This window comes from Passer domesticus, chromosome 10, assembly GCF_036417665.1.
Source record: "Passer domesticus isolate bPasDom1 chromosome 10, bPasDom1.hap1, whole genome shotgun sequence".
NCBI lineage: Eukaryota > Metazoa > Chordata > Aves > Passeriformes > Passeridae > Passer > Passer domesticus.
Window position 1 is genome coordinate 40,923,324 of NC_087483.1, and position 24,181 is coordinate 40,947,504.

The 24,181-nt window shown below is 43.2% G+C and overlaps 1 long non-coding RNA gene across 4 annotated transcripts; it reads right to left on the reverse strand.

The window, feature by feature from the left end:
• Positions 1-411: 411 nt before the first annotated feature.
• Positions 412-24,181, reverse strand: LOC135309256 (uncharacterized). 4 transcript variants are annotated; one of them, XR_010369582.1, is made up of 4 exons: positions 23,968-24,181; positions 17,333-17,466; positions 2,383-2,464; positions 412-804 (listed from the first exon to the last, which is right to left on the reverse strand). It is a non-coding gene; the product is annotated as an uncharacterized LOC135309256 (long non-coding RNA). The 4 variants fall into 4 exon arrangements; XR_010369584.1 differs by lacking the exon at positions 2,383-2,464; XR_010369583.1 differs by lacking the exons at positions 412-804; positions 2,383-2,464 and adding an exon at positions 7,229-8,267.

Here is a 24,181-nt window from a genome sequence, read left to right on the forward strand (position 1 = left end):
CCTCCACAGCGAGTTCTGTGAGCACCCAAAATAACAAATCACTGAAACTTTGAGCTGGGGGTGTCATTTCTAACATTGATTTCCACTGCTGGGGCTGAGTCAAAGGGAGCCTTGTCACCGACTCCCAAGTTCCCATGAAGCCAGGCCTTTGTGCCCCAGCTCCCGAATCAAAATTCCACCCAGCAGAAGTGTGAAAATATTTTCAGTGTATTTATTAGCACCTCCTCTCGCTCAGAAGGCAAACAGAACGACGAGATTTCAGGAGAGTGAAAGACAGAATATTAGCCCCCTGTGCTGCCAGTGCTCCCAAATTTCTGCCAATTCCTGTCACTCCCGACCCCGGGTGGCCTCACGCGATTTTATTTAATCAGCCCATTTCCAAATTCTTCGTAAAAAACAAATGAAGTTAAATAACAAATAGCATAAATATTTTAATAGGCCTTCACATTACCAACTGCCAGACCAGCTGTCTAAACCGCAAGAGTTTTGGTGGCTTTTTTTTTTTTTTGTAATATATTTTAATTTTTTTTTTTTTTTTTTTTTACAAAGCAGAAACACATACGTCTGCGCCTCCAAAGGCATCTGTCTCTGGAGTGACCCCTGGCCTTGGGCACTGTGGCACAGATGCTCCGTGGGGACACTTGGAGGATGTCAGGTCCCATCTCTGCAGCCTCTCCAAGCTCCCATGGCAAGTGGAAAGAGGAAAAAACCAGTCCTGAGCTCAGTGTTAAAAGCTCACATTCCTCCCTGAATCATTTCCAACAGAAAAGAAGGTGAAAAATAATTCCAATATTGGGTATTTACCTGCAAACCAATAAAAAGCAGCTTTGCTATGTGTGGAAATTCTGGTTTTCCACATCCCTGATCCCAAAGAGCAGGTCTGACTTCATCCAGACGATGTTTTGGGAATTTGGCTTTTGTGACAGCCTGGTCTAGGGGGAAGTGTCCCTGCCCATGGGAGGGGTTGGAGTGAGATGAGGTTTAAGGTCCCTTCCAACCCAAACCATTCTGGAATTCTAAACATGAGGAAGAGGATGCTTGGAGCCCCACACCCCAAAGGGACCAGCTCAGGAGGAGGGGGGTTGAGTATCTACAGCTGAGTATTTAATAATATTTTCATAGAGAGAAAGAAGCTTTGAATCTGTCAGCGAAATACCTGTTATGGAATTAAAAATATAAATGGAAAATATTAATAAAATGCTCCCAAGCCCAATGCCTTTTTAGGCAAATCTAATTTTAAATATTGTGAAACTAGGAGAGAGGAAACAGTAATTTCCTAAAGGAAGAAAATAACTAAAATTAGAGAAATATATTTGATAATATAAGTTTTGGCTATGAAAGCTGAAAAGAAACAGTCTCACCCCCTTATGACACTGAAACAGTGAGAGGAGGATGAAAATTCCTTCATCCTATTGTGTCTCATCTAGGCTAAACCCCATGAAAATTCAGTTTTTAAAGACAAAACTAATTCCCACTGAGTGCAGAAGAGGGACGAGCTCACCAGATGAATTTTAAGGAAGAAAGTTCCAGTACAGAAACTGGAAGTGTCCCATGCAATGGACACTGAGCAGAGCCAGGATCCACATCATGAAGATGCACAGGGATAACCACGGCCAAATTTTCAATCTGAACTGATAACACTGAAAATACATTTTATATACACATATTTATATAGATTTATATAAATATATATATCAATATCTATACAGATATCTATATAGAGATATTTCTATATATAGTAACTTATTTTAATAACTATAAATATATAAAATATATTTTACTTTTATATATTTAACACATCATCAGTTCATATATAGTGTATCTATATATGACTTATAGACACACTAAATATACTGATGTAATTTAATTAATATTCACGAAGCAGCAGCAGTTGATTGCCAAATTTTGTCCTATTCTGAGAGCACTGATTTCCATTAGGAACACTGATTTTCCTACAACACCATATTAATAACCTGCTGTCTGTTTCCTACAAGTTTAAGTCAAAAACTTCTTTGGAGCCTTGGGAGTAGTTAACATTCAGAAAAAAAAAAATCTTTATAAACATTTACTATTGGTCAGCTTGAAGTTCTCTAGAATTCTGAATAACAGAAATCTTGTGAATTTTGGGATTAGATTCCCACAATGGTTTGGGTTGGAGGGAATAGAAGAGCTCAGTAATATTTTCTCTTTTCTCAGCCCCTCCAGCAGTGGAAAGGTCCCTACACAAATGTGTGAAAATTGCTGGTTTTGGGAGAAAAAAGGGGAATTTTGGGTTTTGCTCGCAGAGGAAGCAGCTGAAGTTTGTGTGGTGCCACCACGCGAGGGAGCCCTGTCCTCAAAAATTCACACATTTAGGGGCGACAAAACAAAGCAGGAACCAACCTGCAGCTCCAGGGGGATGCCAAAAACCAGAGGCCCTGGTCCATGACAAACCCCAAATCATCCCAGCCAAGCCATGGGAAAGCTGGGGAGAAAGGAAATCCCCAGTTGAGGAGAAAAAAAGACATTTTTTATACTATTGTTTATATTTGAACACAGAAAAAGTTTATAGTTAAAACAGTGAGGTGCATTATATCTGTCTGAAAACCAAGATAAGCTCATAATATCAATCAAATTCACAGACAAAGAGTAAGGTAAAACTGAGCCTGCAACCATCACAGACATAAAACTTATTTTCCCCATAAATTATGTCGCTGTCCCCCAGTGAGTACTTTGAAATACCCACACAAAAGGGTTTAAGCACACAGCCCAAATGTCTCCCACCAACCTATTCTGACATAATTCATTACCAAGCAGGGGCTAAGCAGCCAAGGTGGTTTTCCACCACACAGAAACGTTTATAATATTTAAATCACAACCTAAATGAGTCAAATTGAGCTTGCTCTGGCATCGTGATCCTCCCCTCCCTGCTGCTGTCATGTGCACTGAGCATGACCTGGGGTTCCCATGGAAAAGGGAATTGTAATTACAGCCTAAAACTCCATCAGCAGTGAAGGGAGCTGGATGGGCTTCCCACAGCCCTAAATCCACTCCTCGTCAATGCCAAGCGTTCAATCCAAAACCTAACCAACAATTTCCTGCAAAACAGCCTTTCCTGCAACCCTGTGCCACTTGTGCTGAAGGAAAACCCACAATTCAACTGCAGAAGGCTCATCCACCACCACGGAGATGGCTGAAGGGTTGGCAGAAAGGAAGATGAAGATGGTTGAAGGTTTGGCAGAAAGTCACAAAGTCAAGGGTTGCCAGCAGCACTTGGCCCTCACAATCCTGCTGGACACAATGGGGTGCAGAGACAGCACCCCCCCAGACTGAGGGATCCCCTCCCAAATGTCAGAGCCCCAAGGCTGGGAAAGGCAAGACCCAGGAACAACAGGAGTTCCTGAATTGGAAGGTGCCACAGAACCTTCAGAAGAAACCAGAAACCATTCCATCATGGAATGGTTTGGGTTGGAAGCAACCTTAAGTATCATCCAGTTCCTTACACCTCAACACCTTCCACTGTCCCAGGCTGCTCCACCCTGGCTTTGAACACTTCCAGGGATCCAGGGGCAGCCACAGCTGCTCTGGGCACCCCGTGCCAAGGCCTGCCCCCCCTCCCAGGGAATAATTCCTTCCCAATATCCCATTTAACCCATTCTGTGTCATTTTGAATTCATTCCCCCTTGTCCCAAGTCCCTCTGCAGTCTCGTGGAGTCCCTTCAGGCACTGAACCCTGCTCCACCCTGGTTCCCCTCAGAGACATTAAAACAGGTTTTTTTGATCAAATTTGAAAAAGAAAATTACCAGTAGCTAAACTCATAATTTATCAAGAGTCTTCCTGAAATGCTAAAGTACAAGAATGTCTCCTACCTCACATTCCTCCCTGGCACCTTTGTATCACTTCAAATGTCTTGCAAACTCTAATTATAACAATTACTTTCAAAAGGTGTCTTCGCACCACAAGCCAAAATATTAGGGAACGTTATTACACACCTGTCCCCAGTCTCTCACTTCTTTTACAAGGCCACATGATCCAAAAGCTTTAAGACAAAACTTCTGAGAGACAACATCCACCCACACCCGGCTCCTGCGCTCCCTGGCTCCAATCCGCGTGTGCCGGAACAGGAGGTGAGCAGCACGGGAAGCACCAGGGTCTCCTACCCACTAATTACCAGGAAATGGGAGAGCCTCTGTGCCCTGCATCCTCCTCAGAAGGGGTCTCATTTTTCTCTCTTGGCTTGTATTAACTAACTTAGTCTGTAATTAGAAGAGCCGCGATCTCTCTGATAAAGCAACACAACTGCTTTGCTCTTCACTTCTTCACTCCCAGAGTTGTGCCACCCCTGTCACACTGATGCCTCAGGTTCAGCTTTTCCATGTTTCAGGCTCTGTGCTGCTTTAATGTGCAGTTCTGAGCTTCACATGAAGGGTTGCTGAGCTCTGTGCACAGAGCAGGGACACAAAACAATTCCTGCTCCAGCTGGGCACCAAGGACAAATGATCCCAATCCCAGCCCAGGAGCACAAAGCCCGTGGGCTGCAGAGAGAAAAACAAGCAGGGTGGGACTGCAGGGGCTGCAGTGGGGTTGGCCACTGAACTGCAATGTGCACATGGAGCAGAGCTGAGCCCAGGGAGAGACCCCGGCAGCGCTCGTGCATTTTGGGGCCATTTGGGTTCATCCTGGGGGCAGCCCTGGCTGGGCTCTGCTGCTGCCCGAGGTGCATCCATGGAGGAGATCCTTGAATCAATCCCTGCTTTATTCTGGAACTCTGGCCAGCCTCTGCTCCAGGGCAGCCTTCACAAGGCATCGGCACTATTAATATTTCTAATTAATAATTTCATTTATTTTGTGTATTTATTAATGTATAACAATCATGGAATCCTAGAATGGTTGGGGTTGGAAGACACCTCAAAGCCACTATCCCAGGTTGCTCCAAGCTCTGTCCAGCTTGGCCTTGGACACTTCCAGGAATGGGACATCTCCAACTTCTGGGTTCCCCCACCCATAGGGAGCAGATGTGGTAACGGGAGCTCCATACTTGTGCCAGAGCCCAGGAAAACCAAGGATCCCTTCAGACATTTAGGATGTCTGCACACATTCAGGTGTTAATATGAATTTAACATCTTGTGAAGGCACTTCATGCCCAAGACAGGTTTTACCTTCCATTCTTTCTTGGATCAGCCATTCACACTGGATTACAGTGCTAGGATCAAGCTCTCAGTGCCTTTTGCTCCTTTTCTCCCCAAATATGATTTAGAAAAAACTCACAACTCGACAAAGAAACATCCTCATGTTTCCTAAAAGTTCTGTGTCCCATTTTTCTAAATTAACCATTAAGCACATTGGCATCACACCCAGCCCTACATCCCTTGCCTGACTCTCCGTGCCCCAGGAGCTCTGCAGGGAGCTGTCCCCACACTGCCCATCCCTGACCACAGGGATTGGGAAGGGATGCTGCTCCCACCACCCCACTGAATTCCCGTGGTTTCATCCTGGCTAAGAGTTATTTCCTTGGATGCAAACAGTGGACTGAGCAGATTTATACAGGCCTGTGTGGTGTGCACATAAATCACAGGCTGTGCTTTCCCTCCTTTTGGCCATCCCACTCCCTTAATTCAGGACGTGCTCCCAGGATGGCCCTCCCAGAGCAGCAGGACTGGCAACACCTCATAAATTAAAATTCCATGAACTGCCTTCGGTACCTGGAGCTCCTGCCCAGAGCAGGAGTGGGATGAAGGAGCAGAGCCTTCCCTAATTTGTGCCCTCCCATCCTGTCAGGAGTGAAGCAGCTGGTGCTTCCATCCATCTCACTTTGCCTGGCAGTGTCAGGCTGCCCCCAGAGCGCTCTGCTCACAGCTCCACCTGCACAGCTGCAATTCCTGCCCTGCCCACGCTGCTCACCTGGGCCTGGAGGGTGCCAAAAAACTCTGGGCACGCACATAAACACCCAAATTCAAGGAGAGCTCAAAACTTCACCACTTTGTCCTGAAATCAGTATCAACCCCAAAATGTTTAGGGTCATCTAATCTCTCATGCACTTTGGTAACTCCTTCTGCTTCAGAAACAGTAAAAGTAGGACTAACAGACTTCATGGACAGGGATCTTTTCTTAATTTCATCCTTTCTTATTTTCACCACATCTTTGGAACTGTCCCAGGCCAGGCTGGACAAGGCTTGGAGCAGCCTGGGACAGTGGAAGGAGTCCCTGCCATGGCAGGGGTGGAATGGGATGAGCTTTAAGGTCCCCTCCAGCCCAAACCAGTCTGGGATTTTAAGACTCTGATTCTATTACTCTCCCAATACACCAGCCAAGTACTTCTCTAAGTATTTACTTAGCATAAGGCTCAGGAATTCACATCTCACAACTAGAAACAGGAAGCCAAGGTTGGGGACCTCTCAGATAATTGATAAATATCAGTGAAATCTGTCCCTCACAACAAGGTCACTGATGTAGATATTGAAATACCAATTAAAAGCCTCCAGAAATTTCATTTACACATCTATCCAGAGCTCCTGTTTGTCTGGGAGCTAAGAATAAATAGATTTGTAGACATTTGTAAATAATGACTGCTTGAGGAAGTAGAAGTTCAGATTTGAAATTCTCAACTTTACAGAGAGGGTCCTCATACCATCACCTGCCACAATTTACGTGGGTTTATCATTTATCTCTCAGAAACAAAAATTCCATTTGATAAAATCAGTAGAAAGCAAACAAAATATAGCCCATGCTTAAAAAAAACCAACATAATTACACAAAGCATTATTCAACTTTTAGTAAAACATAAGGGCTGCTATTGCAGCAGATTTTGCAAAGCATATGAAGCATAATTATTTAGCATTAGGTTAAGTTGGATTTTTACATATCTGAAGAAACAACACCAAGAGAAAAAAAAAAAACTTAAGAGTGAAACACCCTCATTCATGCTGAACCAAAACTTTCAATTGTCTAAAACATTCTTTTAAATCATTTTTTCTTCACTTATTAATGGAGTTTCCAGGTCTTCCATCTCCTTACAATAAACCCTAATTCTGGTTAGGCTGGAATTGAAGGGGAAGTGTTCAGCACTGCCACGGCTCAGATTAAAAGTGGTTTCTCTTAACCAATTCTCCTCCTTCCAGAAATGACCCTTTTGGAGAATATCTTTATTTGTTTTTTTATTAACTGCTGACTGAATAGCCTGCTCAGAATATAAAAGACAAACAACTCTTCCCTCTCCCTGTAACAATTAGCAGCCATGATAAAGCTCCAATTTCCAACTCAGTTAATTTAGCATGTCAAAAAGCAATCTTTGCCTGGTAATTTCAATGCACTGAATGTCACAGAAAGGCCAAGTGACAGATTGATGCATTTCAGTCAGAACACTCATCCTACTAAAAATGTAATCACTGATGTTCAGATCTCATTTGATATGCACTGTACAATATTTGGGTTGGGGGCAGCCTTTGGCATCTTTTTTGCCCCCCTCTTGTACAATAAAAATTGAATTCACGTTGCATTCTGAGTTTTGCCATCAGTTTTGGTAATCACACAGACAGGTAAGCCTAGACCACAATACTTCAGTGGAATTCTGAGTTTATATTAAATAATCTGGAATTCACTCCTCACTGAGCAATTCTGAGTTCAGACTCAATAACGCTGGTGAGAACTGAAAGTCTGATTCCAACTCACACTCAGGAGGCTGCAAAGTCCATCAAAAATAAATTAAAACCCTTTACCAACCATTAGCAAGCCCTGTGTTTAATCACACTCCTCAAATTCCATCACTGCAGGATGGAGGAGCTCCAGTTGGAAGCTGAATTTCAGGGCTCTCTCATGTGCCTCATGCCCCATTTCCAGCAAGCTTTCCATGAATCTATTTGTTACAAATTATTTTGATGTACCAGCAATTTATTTGTCTTCTTTCCCAAGAATAGCTTCATAACCTCACCACATTCCAAATCTAAATAACACATATGCTCCATGTTTAACAAACTCCAGTTGGTGCTTCATATGTGTACTTTTCCTTTTCATTCCAAGGAAATGGCTGCAGAGCACTGGGGATCAGGCACCAGCGTGGGTGAACGCTCTCTGAATCCCTGCTTTTCAATTGTCAGGCAGCAATTGACTGAAATTGGGGGAAAAATGATTCTTCTGACAGGCTTTGAGAAGTCAGGGACTCCAAAACTTTCTCTTCCACATCTGTGTCTGTCAGATGCTCAGTCAGGCGTGTGGCATCTCCTCCTTGCAGTGCCCACCATTGGTGTGCCACGGCACTCTGAGGTTGGTGACTTTAATTTACACTTCAGGTCTGAAGGAATTTGGATAAATGATTGATTTTTGCCCAAGCTGGAGCTCCCCCAACAAATTAGTGGTGGGAAAAGGAGCTACGCTGGAGGATGAGAAGTTTCAACAGTGAGGATCTAAGGCACAGTCGTTTATGCAACGTCTTGTTCTACCTCTTTTTAATATTTACACTAAATTCTAGGTCAGCTGAAGTGGTGGGCAGGAGATCAAGCCCCTGATGAGGCACTAACTGCATGTCCACACCCATCCATGGGAAAGCAGCAGAGATTATCTCACTTCAGGCTCTGCTTTTCCCCCTCCTCCCCTTCCCGGCTCCCCCACGTGACCTGGCACACCTGGACAGCCCCACCAGAAAATTAATTAAGGATTAAGATGAGTCCTGGATGGAGACAGGACCACTCTGAGCCTCTAGACACCAATGTATGGAAAACAGCATTGGAAACACAGGTGTTTCCATCCCAGCCTTTATTAATCCCCTAAGGAAGTGCCTCCTGCACAGTATCAGATCATAAACAGTAATGAGCACTTTAATTAATATTACCCACTGCCAGGGAGAGATATCATATGTAAATTCAATAAATCATTGCTCTTCACAGGCAGCGTGGATGTAACATGAAGACCAAAAAGGGTGGTCTCAATCCCCAAAATTACATCAAACAAATTCCCTGAGTGTAAACACAAATCTGCATCCAAATTCTGATACCTTCCCAACTGGCTTCTTAATACAGATCTCATTTAAAGTCATTTTTATTCACAATACAGAGTTCAAGGTTCAGGGAGAAACAGTAAAAAAAAAAGAAGAAAGTGGAGCAATTTCCATAACACCCCAAGATTCACAGAGAAATGTTCCTTAAGCAGGTTATTTCCAAGAGATGGCAGCCAGAAATGCCCATTATGTTTTGTATTCTTTCTGGATGGGTAGAAAGAACTGCACCTCTAAGTAATAAGAAAAACTTTAGTTCATTAAACAAACCTTAAGGGGAAGAGCAAATGAGAAGTGTTTTATATTCAGTGTCATCAATTCAGCTGAAAACATGTTTGTACCACTCCATGAAATGAATGCTTTTTATAGCGCCGTTCCTGCCAACGTTGCCTCATGAACATAATAAAATTAAACATGTAAAACCAACTCTGGAGATCGCAACAAATAAATTCCAGAGAAACAGTAACACAAAGTAACACACATTCCTAAACAAACTGTTTGTGGAATAAAAGGAGGTAAAATAGGTGAAGTGAGGAAAACATCATGCAGAGGGTGGACTGAAGAGGTCAGGGAAAGGGATTTTTCAGCCTTTCTTTTCCAATGTATTTCTGAAGCCCCAACATTACAGCACTGGCAGCACCACCCCAGGCCACAAAAGTGATTCATTACAGACATTTCTGCACTTGATCCACTGGTGGAAGTCACCATGGAAGAAGGCTCAGCTCCATCCCCCAAATGTGTCCCCACACCACTGCTGGAGAAGTCACCCTGGTGGCCATGGGATCATGGACTCAAATGGAAAAGATCTTTAAACCACCTTTAAAGCCACATCCACACGGCTTTTAAATCCCTCCAGAAATGAGAACTCCACCACTGCCCTGAGCAGATGATCCTTTTGGGAAGAAATTGCTCCTAGTACCCAGCCTGAGGCCGTTCCCTCTGCTCCTGTCCCTGTTCCCCTGCTTCTCCTCTCCTGGCAGGGAGTTGTGCAGAGCCACAAGGTCCCCCTGAGCCTCCTTTTCTCCTTCAGTCACTTCTGAAGCTCCAGCTCCTCCCTTCCCTGGACAGGGATCCTTGTCCCAAGGGACCACGAGCCCCACAGCACAGCAGGATCACACCAAGGACTCAGCCCTGGCTGCTGCTGCCCTTCCCAAAGTTGAGCAGCCACCCTTGATGTCTGCCAGAAATTCAGACAAATCCTCATATTTCTGTTTTTATTCCTCAGCAAAACAAAAAAAAAAGTCCAGGTAAAAAGGAGGATGAAGGAGGCAGTTTCATTTTGGGCTTTTCTGTAGGTTGTTTTTGGGCTGGAACAAGCCCATCCCTCCCTTCGCTCCCCTCCACAGGCAGCAGGGCCAAGGATTCTCCCTGACTGCCACCCAGAAGAGCTGAAAGGAGGTACACAAAGCACACAAAGCCCTCCAAAGTTATGCCACAGTCATCAAATACCAGAGGAGTTTGGAAACCACTATTGTGGCCCCGAGTAGGAGCAAACCTCTCCAAATAAGGCAGCATTTCTCCTCCAACGTGCAGGAATTGGCAGCTCCCCTGCTGGAGTTTATGTAAGATTTCTCAAACAGATCAGCCAACTAACAAATGTCAAAGAGCCTTCCTGGCTTTGGAGGGGCTTTCATTGCAGGAGGGGATTCTGATGAGGTTTGGAGTTGGGAATGAATTCCCGTGCTGCCAGGATGGAGGTGAAGGTGGATTCCAAATAATGAGTGGTGAATTGATGGGGAATGGCCACACTGCCACCTCAAAGTGTCCCTTCTCACGTCCCCATATGGGTAATTTGCAGAAAAAATAGGCATTTCCAGAAAAATGGGGGCTCAGGATCACATAACAGCAAAGTGCTGCTTGAGATCAAGAGGATCCAAAGGAACATGGCCTGACAAATATGAGATACTACTGGGACAAACATGGAGACAAAATATTCCAGAAGGGTCTCAGAGAGGTCAGACAACGCTGTGCTTTTAATAGTTAGCTATGTTTACTTACCTCAGAAGATTGACTAAGCAAATTCAGCTTCACTTTCCAGCAAAAGGCTGCAGGACAATTACTTAAACCTTACTGGAAAGGAGATCTTAAAACCAGGCTATCCTGGTTAACCAAGACATGATATGGCAAGTGCTTAGCAACACTCTTTCCCAATTTTTTTAACCTCCACCAGCCTCCCACGGAGAATGACAAGGAGTTATTACCTCCTGACAATGAGCTCTTTCTTCTGCTTCTTGTCCCATTAGGCCCTGATCTCTGCTGCTTCTGCACAGAATGGATTTTGAATATCTAAAAACCTAAAAGATGTGATTGTATGCACAAAAGGCTCTTCAGAGCAGGCAGGGTTTGGGGCTCCTGTACACAAAAATCTCTGAATAAAGGACCCAGCCTGTTTTGCCCCTAAAGTGTTCAGCATTTCAGGTGCAATTTCAGATTTCAGCAGACTTCAGAGCAATAGTGGCACTAAAAAATACAGAGTTTATTATTTTATTGTTTATTAAGCTGCCTATCAGAATTAGCAAAGTTGATACTTGCATTCACTTAGGTATTTTCACTTTCTGAAGAGCAAATAAATATAACCAACAAACCACTGACACAGTCCAATAAAACAGAAAGAAAAGCAGTTCTGTGGGATTGAAACCCTTGAGGCACACCAGTGGCTTTTTTACCTTAATATACAGAGCAAGAAGCACAGAGTCCAGACCAGCATCTGTTTCACTGCCACATCTCAACCCTAAAAAAACATTCCCACACAGACAGCAAATTAAAAAGGACCCAGAGCCAATCAGCTGTTTGGGGGCACAGAATAAAAGGCTTTGATCCGTGGTCACAAAGGAAAGGTAAGATGGATTTTCAGCAGGGTTTGAATGGACTGAACACAGAGCAGCAAAACAAGGAGAAGGTTTTAATTCCTAGGTTTATTTATAAATAGGTTTGATCCCACTTTTCCCACTTGAAAGCTTTTCTCACACCATGCCTAAAGACAAACAGCTGATGGCAGGAGAGAGAAGGGCAAAACACATCTGGGGAGACACAAGAAAAGGGTTTTTTCTTGCCTCCTTCCCTGCAAACTCCACTCTGGTTTGATCATCCCTTCCACCAGCATGACATCAGGCCTGAGCTCTTTTATGTGGACAATTAATAACTCTTATCATCACTTGATTTATCTCTCTTTAACATGTGTGCATCACATGGAGATGGACCGGGTGAGTTATTACCTTGTGGAGCCAAGCAAAGAATTTTGTTTTTACTGTCCTCAAGTTCTATTTCCTAACTTGCATAAGAAATACCACAGATCTATATTTCAAGAGGGACACAAGCTATGTCTTTGCCTAAACACATGCCTGATTTATTATTCAGATTTATAACTGTACTCTCTTCGGTGTTTGAGTTACACGTTTTTTCTCTGCTGAAAAACAAGGATTAAATCTTAACCACAAAGCCTTGATTTAAGCTTAATTTTCCCGTGCACCATTTTCCTGCCTCCTGCAATTCCAAGATTCCATGACTAAGTTCTTCCTGCTGCCACAAACTGATTTTTCAAACAAGAGATCTCTCTTGTTTGGCACATGCACAGAATACCACAAAATCCAATCATAGTGTCTGCACTGAGTAAATCTTTGTTTAAGTCTAACTACAGAGGCTCAGGGCACCCTTTTCCTCCACAGCTCACTGGAGACAGCTCTGAGGGAGGCAAAGAACAACAGGGTTCCTCCCAGGACATTTCTAAACCAGCCCAGAAAAGGGCCACTGAGCAAACAGGCTTTCAGAGTTCAGCATTCAGCTCCTGAGTTACATTTGATGAAAAATAACTCCCAATATAACACAATCAATCATTGCATTGCACAGAGGAGTTTTCAGCCCAAAAGTGTCTTTCCTGTACAACTGGCAAGGATAAATGGGAGAAAATCTCTGATACCTTTTCACTTTCATGACCCTGAATATTCCCCTTTGTCTTCAAGTCCAGAGCCATCTGAACAGAGAGAAATTAAGCCAAGGAGAGCTGGACCATAATTCTCCTTCCATGGCTGTGGCAAACACACGACTCTGGTTTATTGATTCAAAGCCATTAAAGAATGTCAATGGCCAAACCATGAAGGTTTCTGCAGCTCTACATCCAAACTGGAGTTAGGCATCCCAAGATCAAATAAAAATGCAAGAGTAGGAGCCCTACATTAAGTTTATCAGGGTTATTCTCTATCTTGACAGCAGCAGCCGTAGCCAGCAGCAGTTTCATTCCAATCTGTGTCCACGAGGTATCAGCATTTCAGAGTCACCCTGACATCCTGGGAAACTTTCACTGCCAGGTAAAACTTAAATAAAGCTCAGAATATCATAACAGCAACACCCAGGCACCTCTGAAATGTAATATTTTTTTTCAAGTTGGAGGAATGGCAGTCAGGCTCTCCCTCAGGGTCCCAGAACAAACTGATTTTCCCCAGCCCACACAAAGCCAAACCCACCCTCCCTGGAAACTCTGCCTCCTTCCAGGCCAAGGTTCCCTCTCAAGCTGTGCCAGGAGAGGTTTAGATTGGAAACCAGGAAAAAATTCTCAGAAATCGTGGTCAGGCGTGGAGGGCGTCGGCCAAAGGTCAGACTTGGTGATCTTGGGGGTCTTGTCTGACCTTAATGATTCTGTCATTCTGACAGGGCCCAGAAAGACACCAAATTAAACCTCAGCCTGAAGGAGCCTGAGGAAAGGCAGTCATGTTATTGATCATACTGAGCTGCAGAACCCTCTTTTTCTACCAAAATTTGTCTTTGAGAGGGCAGAAGACAAAAGCTTTTGAAAAACCCTCCTTGCTGAATTAAATCTTTTCCCTCTGGGCATTTGCTCCATCAGATATAAAGATATATTTTCACTGCAATCAAGATTTAGCCTTTTCCAGACTTGATTTCCATCCAGTCAAACTAATCTGCAATGATTAATAAGCAGTAAAATAATTTAAGAACAAATAATAAAAGTGTATTTAAAGTTAAGCCAAAATGTAAAACTAGAGACAGTGCTTGTATCTGTTAACTCTTAAATTAATCTGAGCCTAAAGAAAAGCCCATGGCAAGTTTAATACCTCAGTTACAGTTTCAGAGAAGCAGAAATAGCCAATCCAACTTATTCCATGGTGCCTTTCTGCTATGGACACAGCTTCCAACATGAGCCTGGTACACAAATGGGGCAATTACAGCAAACTGGGCTTTCTTTGAGTATTTCTCTACCAAGTTACTTTTAAATGAGATGTTTTGATGTCTCCCACAGACCTGAACCTTATGGGAATCAAGAAAGTATTAAAAAATGAACAGAAACCCTGCTAATCAAAGGAACAAACCATATAAATCTCCTCTGAGCTACAATAACCTTGTGGCTGCATGAGCTGCTGGATAAACAGAACAACCCAGATAAAGAAGAACTGGAAAGGGATTAATTAAATCAGAAGCAATAAAGACATATTAAAAAGATTTCTAGAAAGAATAAATCAAATCACAAGTACATTATTGTGGGGTCAGCAGTGCTATTATGGGAAGGATCTTTGTGTTGGTCCCTCCTTGCTCGTTCCCCAGGTAATCAGATGGGTCACGGGACTGAAGCACCCCAGTGACTCCCAGCTGCCCAGGCTGGTCCTTCCAGATTAAAAAATGATCCTTTCTCAAGGATTAAAAGCACACAATACTCTTGAAAAAGACCAGAATCTTTCCTAAGCAAGAGTTAAGCCCGGAGCAGTGCCTAAGACAGGTGGATATTATCAGAGCATCCTCCCTGGAAACCTTCATTTGTTTGCAAGTCAAAGTCCTGAAAGAATTTCTGACATTCCCAGTGAAAAGATCTCAAGTCAAGACTCGGCTCAGCAATTTAATTCAGCTTGTTTTGTTGTCTCAGTTGTTTGTTCAGTATTTATTGCCAGGCTTTGTTTTCCTGTCACCTCCATACCCACTCCACTGCCCTTGTTTATCACGTGGCTTTCCACACTCTTATAATCCTCTGAGCTTCCTTTCAAGTAGCTTGGAGAAAAGAAAAAAAAAAATCACAGTATGAGTTCATGAAACAATGTATGAATAAGTCATTTCCTCCTTTAAATACACCTCTGAGTAAATGATCCAGAGACTTTTCAAGAACCATTTACATAACAGTCGCTGATACAGGCTTCAAATTTTCATGTCAATCTCAGGATGGCATTTTAAATCACCCCATTTTCCTAAATGAGGTGAGAGAATTTTAAGAGCAGATTTTGCCAACTTCTAGACCCCTTCTTTTAGACCCAAATCTTTAAATGGTGAATTCTCCTCATCCTTCCCCATTTGGGGTAGTGCAGAAATGTCAGCAGTGCTCTGGGTGTATAACCTATAATCCAAACACAGTTGGGTGCTATTTCAAATACATTTTCTTTTATGACTACAAATGCCATAAATTTCAGCAACTGTCAATCCCACTTCACAGCCTGCAGCTTGAAAATAAAATTTGGAGGCTTTGCTAGATGTGAGTAACCATCTACTGCAGTACTACTGGGAAGACACCTATGAATCACAAGATGCTCAACTAGTTGCAAATAAATTTAGGTAATCCAGGCATAATTCATGGACAAGTAAACAAGAGAGTGGAATTTGTCTTCTACGTGGATTTCTGAGGTGTGGTGAGAACACCCATCCTTCCTTGGGCTCAGAAACCAAGAACAGGCTCAAAGGTGAATCTCTGCCCCAAATCCTGTTGGAGTTGGAAGAGCAGTGAGGAGGGTGGGACACAGGCTCTGCTCCCAGGGAACAAGGGACAGGAAGAGGAAACAGCCTCAAGTTATGCCAGGGGAGCTTTAGGTTGGATATTAGGATTTTTTTTCCCAAAAGAGGCACCTGACCAGGGTAGTGGGGGAGTCCCCATCCCTGGAGAGATTTCAAAGCCATGTGGATGTGGCACATGGGGACATGGGACAGAGCTGGCAGTGCTGGGAGTGGTTGGACTCTGATCTAAGAGGGCTTTTCCTCTGTGACTGCATTCCAGAGAACTTGCTGGATGTGGTTCCTGAAGCAGTGTGATTGCTCTGAAGGCACCAAGGGCCATATGGGAACTCATGGGATCATCAAGGGGATCATCACAAGCTCCATGTGCTGCTCCAGGGCTCCACTGGGAACTTTTCCTTGGCCTGGGGATGGTGCAGGGCTCTGCTGAGCTTCCTTTTCCTTGGAATTACATGGATGAAGTCAGCATGAGAACAGGAAGCCAGTGTTCAGATGAGCTTCTCTTGGAACATCTTTGCACTCAGAGGTCTTGGAGCACAAAGGGAAGGGCAGAGATGGAGATTGGGATCTCTGGCACGGTGGGAATCTCTTTGGGGGCCAGCCTCTACATCCACAACACTCCTGATTAATTTTTGTGCTGAGCCAGAAGTTTGGGCAATGGAGGGATAAAAGAGCTCATCCATAGCAGTTGGCACTTTTGTTTGGGTGACCTGAAAGAACCCAGGGGTTGGGAGCCATAAATTCCCAAAGGTACTGCCACATTTCTTTTTTTGGCACCAATCCAAATGCCCAAAACAAGGACAGCTGACTTTGATGTGCCCCACCATCAGAGGCAGCAGTTGTGACCCTGAGAGACTCCCAGCCCCAGAAAAGCCCATTCTTCAAGTTCACTGAAGAGGTCACAGCCTTGGAGGTGTGGAATCCAAAAATACAACGTGATTTAAAACAGAGCTGGAGGAGAAGACAAAGCAGCCGGAGAAGGGAAGTGGCAGGAAGGCTGACTGCAGGAAAAAGGACATGGAAAAGGCAATGGGAGCTCACAAAGGGAATCTGCAAAGAGTGAGGGGGTGAGGGCCTGTGACCCTGTCCCAGCTGAGCGCTGGGGCACCCCAGCTCCTCTGAAAGGAGCCCAGCAAGAGCTGCAGTCCATCATTTTTATCAGCAGTGCTCCATGCAGAGCTCACCCCCACGCTGGGTAACAAACCCTGGGAGGATTTCTCAGACAACCTACAAGCACCAGGCTGAGAAAAAGGACAGCACTGCCAGAGCACAGGAAATGCAGAGAGATGATGTGAAAATCGGGAAAAGAAAAAGCCGGTGTCAAAACCAGCAGAAATCAGAGCCTAAGTGGCTTTTTCTGGTGGAAATCATGGTTTTAGCCAATTTCAACAGGTAGTGGTGCCAACTGTGTTGCACAATAAACACTGGAGAAGAGGCTTTGGAGAACATATCCGTCACCACGGCGTGACATGTTAGTGCTGTCTGCTTCCCAGAGTGAGAACAAACAGCAAAATCCAACTCCTAATGAAGTCAAACAACCCAAAAAGGAAAAGAGCAAAAGGAAACACTCTGTCTGTCTCTCTCCCCCATCACCAAACACATTAGCAAAATGGAGTGCTCATGATTAATTCACATTCTTTTCCCACCGTCTCTCCTGCTGGAGCAGCACAAACCCCAGCTCATTGTTTCTGCTCTCTGAAGATGCAGGAGCTTCGTGGCATCTCTAGCAGGGCTCTGGAATTTTTCCCAGCAAACTCCAGGATGCCTGCAGGGATTTTACCTGTTTGGTGACAATTTCAGAGTGTCAGTGCCAGGAGGGGATTTGTCAGAGCTCTGCAAAGAGCCCAGCACTCATTGCCCCCCAACCGACACAGAATCCTACAGCATCACATTATTTTAGGGCTCAAGGCACCAAAATTAGGCCATAAAAATGCAGAGAGTGGAGATCTTTACAGCACTGAGATGGGCACCATGGCTGGATAGAGAGATAATTAGAAGTTAGTGACAATTTGCACAATGTACAAGGAAAAAAAGGCTTTTCTTTTAAAAAGAAGAAAGCTAAAAACGCTTCGACTCTACTCCACTTCATAAAAGCCAGCTTTTTGAAGCTATTTCAATTAAGCCCAGCAAACTCTTCAAAAATCTTTCAGATTGTTCCAGATCTCACCTGACTCTGTTCTACATTTTCAGGCAAGGGGAAAGAAAAAAAAAAAAAGTTATTTTACTTTGAAAATCTACATAATTAAAACCAGCACTGTCTTCTGATTGATAAAGTTTCAAGTGACAGCTTTGCAGCAAGCTGCCTCCCACACAGAAGCAATTTGTAAAAGCCTTTCAGAGTTTTATGTAACTGAAAAATCCGAGTTGCTTTCATCCAGGTCTTTCTTTCCAGCCCCAGTTTAAATGTGGCTGCAAGGAACTGCAACAAATAGATGCCTGAATATAAGATTAATTTAGGGACCAAACATTTTGTCTAAGGATCAGGCACCGACCGACAGCAAAGGCTTTTTCTTGTTGTTCTTTTGTATTTGGCAAATTTTGACACATTTTTATCTTTGAAGCCCAACTCAACCCAAATTTTTCAAGCACAACTGGTCACACAAGACATTTGCCACCAGCTCAAACAGGCTAGAGTTCCCATGAGAGCAGAACCCAAATGAACTGAAACAACAAAAAAATAAAAGATGACATTAATTTGTTCCCTGGGTTGGTGAATACAAACCTGTGCTTGTTTTTTTCAGCCATGCAGCACCTCCAGCACTAGAGGGAGTACCCAAAAAAAAAAGCTGAATATTTCCTTCAGCAAAACTTCAGCAAAATTTGAGCATGAGTTATAAAACTCATCTGAATCCACACATTCTCTCTGAGATTTTGAAAGCTGGTAGGGAGAGCACAATTAATTCCATATAAATTTACCTGGTGGTCTACAGGAATTGTAGGCTCTTAGGAAATAATCTAACCCTCAAACCCCTCACCTGGATGCAGGTATCAGCCTCCCCAAGCATACAAAAAGTTTGTAAGGTAAAAAAGGTAAAAAAAAAAAATAAAGCAAAAAAGCTGAATCAATTTTGGCCCACTATAGTTCAGGAAAACAAGTTTTTGTTAAACACAAATATTGCTAGTGGGGTTTCTTTTCTAATAAACCGATCTAGTTCTTATTAGAAAATAAATGTAACAGTTACAGACCAACCACTGTAATGTCCCACAAATGCAGTAGAAACTGAGAGAAAAACTGAGTATTGAGAGCAAAAAAGGTGTCAAAAAGAGTAAAATACTGAGAAAATGTGAAGATAGTTCTATTTTAGCACTGGTAGATAGGGCTAGTAAATTACCTTAATGCTCTAAAATTATAGCCAGCCATTTAAGAGAACGCTCAATAACTGCATCTCCTACCATCACAAACATGAATTCCCATTTCCTTTGTATTTTGATGGTTCAACAGAAACAGGCTGAAGTGAATTCATATCACATATTTGCTGAAACTTAGGACTGAAAGTCCAGAAGAAGCAGAGCTGCCTACAGATCATATTTTGGGTTGTATTTTGCCTTTCCTTTGTGATAAAGAACACAAATTTGACTTCCAAGAAGTCCCAGTCAGGTAATAACACAACACAGAAGAAGAATTAGGAAAAAAAAAAAAAACAAAGCAAAAACCAGCTGTACAAATCAGCAAATAGCCAAGCAAATCCACAGGGCAAAGATTTGGGCCTCATAAAATAAACCTCTCGTAGTTTCCAATTTTTTACAAGTTTTTCCCATTTCCTACAAACAGAAACCAGAGCAACCACACCTGAGACCTCTGGAGGTGTCTGCTCCAAACACCTTCTCCAGGAGAGCTCATCCCCTGCCCACAGTGTTTAAAATTTGAGATGTTCTCATCCCTGCAGCCAGAGCTGACCTGGAGCTGCACATCCCATCAGCTCTTCCTCATCCATCACCAGCAGAGCACCTCCAAAACCAGCCCAGCTTAGGGATAAAATACCCCTAAATGTGGCAGTAAGGTAGAAAACTCATTAAAAAAAGGCTTCATAAACTCAAACCTGCTCTGTCATATCAGGAGCTGGCCTGTCACTCCTTCCAAGGCAAGCTGGCACTTTGCAGGTTCCCAGGTGAAAGCAATCCTGGTGTGAGCAGGTCCTTAACATAACCTATTGCTGGGTGAAAATCCTGGGCTTATTCCTGGGTTAAAACCTTTATAGAAATTGGTTTTGCTTATTCCTGGGTGAATACCAGCTTGCACCTGCATAAACTGCTTTTACACCTTAGACAGAAAAATGAAAACTATCTCACACAAACAACTCCTCCTGCATCAGGAGTTGAGTGACCAATCAATAGAGAATAACAACTTGTTAATTACCAATAAAATAATTGGTAATAAAGCTTCTGACCAATTGGAGTCCCACAAGAGGTCTGTAAAACTGTATAAAAAGGAGTTGTGTGAATAAAGAATGGGCTTTTTCCATGAAAAAAAAAAATGGAGCTTCACCTGATTTACTCCCACACCTAAATTGTCCCTAATGCTCTCCAGGAACTCCTCCATGGCTTCCAACCCAAACCAGAGCAGCCCTTGCAGCCTGGCTAAGGTCACCACAGGAATTCTGAGGGTTCCTGCAGGAGCCTTGGGGCACCCACAGCTCTGCCCTGTGTGTTTTCCATCAGTTTCTCCAAACCTGCCTCTCCCAGGCACTTCCCCTCACAGCTCTGAGCTGCTCCTTGGAGAGTAAATTTCCCTTTCCTCACAGAATCCTGGAAGGGTTTGGGTTTGTGTCTCATCCATAGGCAGGGACACTTTCCACCATCCCAGACTGCTCCAAGCCAGCCTTGGGCTCTGCCAGGGATCCAGGGGCAGCCACAGCTGCTCTGGCAATTCCAGCCCAGCCAGCAATTCCCAATGTCCCACCCATCCCTGCCCTCTGGCAGTGGGAGCCATTCCCTGGCTCCTGTCCCTCCATCCTTGTCCCCAGTCCCTCTGCAGCTCTCCTGGAGCCCCTGCAGGCCCTGCAAGGTCTCAAACTTCATTCCCAAGCACTTGAACCACCCTACCAATCCACAAATTCCTGACCAGAAGGGAAGGACACAGATCTTTCCCACTGGTTCCCTGCCCTGACGAGAAGAAGACAATCTTTAGCTGCAGCCTGCAAGCCTGAAGAGTTTTGTTTCCTGCAGACAGTGACAGCAGCCTGAGTGATGGGTGAAAACCCTCAAGACAGCAAACCCTGAACACCCTTTGCCAGGCACATTTGAATGATTTGCTCCTTCAGTCAGACTCTTCTCTTTTGTTCCAGCTCTGTTGTGATCTTTCAACATCCAAGTATTACTTAATTCAGGAGTTTGTCACATAAAAGCCATTTTTATTCTTCTTTAGAGGAGGTTTTCATGTGACATTTGTTCTTTCTGGGGAGCATTCTTAACAAGAAAAAAAAAACCCTGTATTAATGGTATTTTGCAAACCAGAGTGCTAAATACTTATTAAACCTTTTTTTCGCAAGTTACTTGCTAATGGAACTTGCTTTTTTAACCTTCCCACTAAAAGAGAAAGTAACCACTGCCAAAAAAAAAAAAAAAAAGAAAAAATTTGGAAATCCTGCTTCTCCTCCTGTGTAATTTTGTCTCATTGTGTGTGACCCCTTCAAAGAGCGAGCGTGGAAAAAGAAAATATTTGTGTGGTAGCAATGGCCCCATCTCTCTGAGGCACTTGCCATGCCAGCTGCAGGGATAAATCTCCTGTTACAGATAGATTGTGCCTGCAAAGCAGCCAAAATGGAATGTTAATTTGGGCTCAGCCGTGCTAAAGCCAGGCAGGCTCGGGGCATTCTTGGGGAAAAACAAGGTCTCCACAAAAAACCTTGCTCTGAGAAAGGCCTTGGCAAAGTATTTTAAATTTCTGATTTCTCTGATTAGCTTGAGTCTGAGAGAAAACATCACCCTTGGAAAATCCTTCTCACCATTTTGCCCGTGTTTCCTGTTGCCTTTTGACACCTGCTGGCTCAGACTTTAGAGTTGTCCAGAAAAAACTCATTCCCTGTCCTCTTCCATTGTCTTTATGTCCTCCAAGAGTTATTGGGCTCTTCCAAGCCAAATAAAGATAATTTCCCTTTATTCAGATTCCTGCCCATCCATCTATGGGATTATGGGGATAGATCAAGGATAGGATCTCCCACATCCAGTAATTTAACTCTATGGCTGCTCCCAAAACACCACACATCCAACCCAATGCTGTTTTTTCTTGGATTCAAGCATGGAAGCAAATTTCTGTGGGTTAAGGACCCAAAATAAGTCCCTGCAGGGTTTTTGGCCAAACTGAAGGTTAAACTATAATAACATGAGGTACATGAGCCTTCAGAATTCTAAATTAAGCCAAAAATAAAACGGGAGAATTACTCATTCAACAGCTCCAAAAAGAAATCCAGTGTCAAAATAAACTCCTGATGTTCTCCTGACACCCAACATCTGGGAGATCATTTCTCATATTCCTATCAATTTTCACACACAAACCAAAGCAACTGTCACCTGTCCACCAGAACAGGCAGCCAGAGAAAGCTCAGGACTCAGGGCATGTTCATGACTCCAAACCATCAGAATATTGAATTTCCTTTTGTGTCCTCCAGACTCTGCCCTCATCTCCTTTGCTCATGCAAACCTCTCTGCAATCAGGGATTTCAGCAACAGAGACAAAACTGCCTCTGACTTTCAATCAGATGCTCACAGGTGCTTTTCAAAACCTTGTACTCATCAAAAACCAGGAACACTTCATCCACCTGAGGTCCTGCCCACATGAAAAGGTGATTTTTTTTTTCCAGAATAAATGAGATAATTTAAATTTTTTTGTAAATTTTGAGAGTGTAAGGACTAACTCAAGCTATATGGAGTTCAGAAATTATTCACTTCTCCTCACAGAAGTCAGGACCAAAACCACAATGAATTTATGTTCTCCATAAATCCCAGGATAAATGGGATGAATCTGGACAGGTGGATCAAAACCTGAGATGAGCTCTGAGCAGCACCACAATATCTGGGCACTGAACACTGCGAGGAACAAGAGGAAAAATCCAAAGCAAAAAAAAAAAAAATAAAAAAGTTTTTAAATCACTCTCATCAAAAGGAGCCTTTGCTCTCAGGTTACAGACACAGAACATCCTTGTTGTCACTCAGCTGTTACACAACTTCAACTAAGCACTGTTAATTATCTAATACTGAGCCACTTCTCCTACTTCAAAGTAATTTTCCATCCTATTAGTTTTTATATCAGAAGTCATGCAGAACTGACTCTATTTATCTCTTGCTCTCTGGTAGAAGTTAGAGTTTCTTAAAGCACAGACCTGAATAAAATCTTAACACCCCTCTTAATTTGTCACCCATCTGAAAACTGAACTTGAAATAGTTTGTAGAATCTCTTCCACACAGGTCTTTTGTTTTAATTGAACTTTTCTTTTTCCCACAGGAAAGCTAATTTAGTATGACTTGCCACTACGAAAATTGAAATTCTTGGGCTAATTAATTTTTGTACCTGAAAGTGAATTATTGCTTTTTGCCTTTTTTTTTTTTTTTTTTCACTTTTTAATACCTCCCTCCAAAAAGCACAATCCTTGGCATATAAAACCAAAGGAGAGATAGAAAAGTTTTCAGGAATTCAAAAACTTTACAGGAATTAGCAGGTTTATCAGGAATTACTTTACAGGGTGATAGAAGTTTTTTATCCCTACAAAGCCAGTAGCTGAAATACAGAATCTGGAGGCAGTGGGAGTTTCCATTATGGAACTTTGGCATGGTGGGACAGGAGCACATGAACTTTCCAACCCCATTTCACAAGTAAAAAGCAGGAGACCCATTAAAAGTAATTTTCAGAGGCAGAGATGAGCTGCACTGGTTGTATTGTTTGATAAATCCCTAAGAGCTAAAAGAAATAGTTTTCCTGTACTGGCACCTCAAAGGGGTGAAGCTCATCCCAGGAAGACCAAGGAGGTGACTTCAAGCACCAGGGCTGCTGATGACACTGGGCATTGACACCAAAATGATTTTATTGCATCATCTGGGCCTTGGATATTTTTCTGTTATTTTCTTTCATCTACTACTTCCTATATACGAACTTTCCCCACTAAAATAACCCAGTATTTTACACCAAACACCACAGACCTCCCTGTTGTTCATTTCTGCAGCCCATTCCTCACTCTGGATTTTCCCCTACTAATACAACACCTCACTCACTTGTATTTTCCAACAGCAGAGCTAAGAGCAACTTCAATAATTGCAGTAAGCCCAGTAATAAATTGAAGCCACTTACATCACCCATACAAATGGCTCTGTGCAGTGTCCAGAATACAGAAAAGGTGACATTTCACAGCCAGGTGGGACATGGGACTTCTTGAAGGAGCAGGGCTGGGGGATGCTCCCCACACACTGTTCCCAGCAGGATTTACCTCCCCACTTTTCTTTCCCTAACAAAGCAACCCAAACCCTAGCCAAGGTCATTTAGGGGTGGGATAGACCCCAGGGTG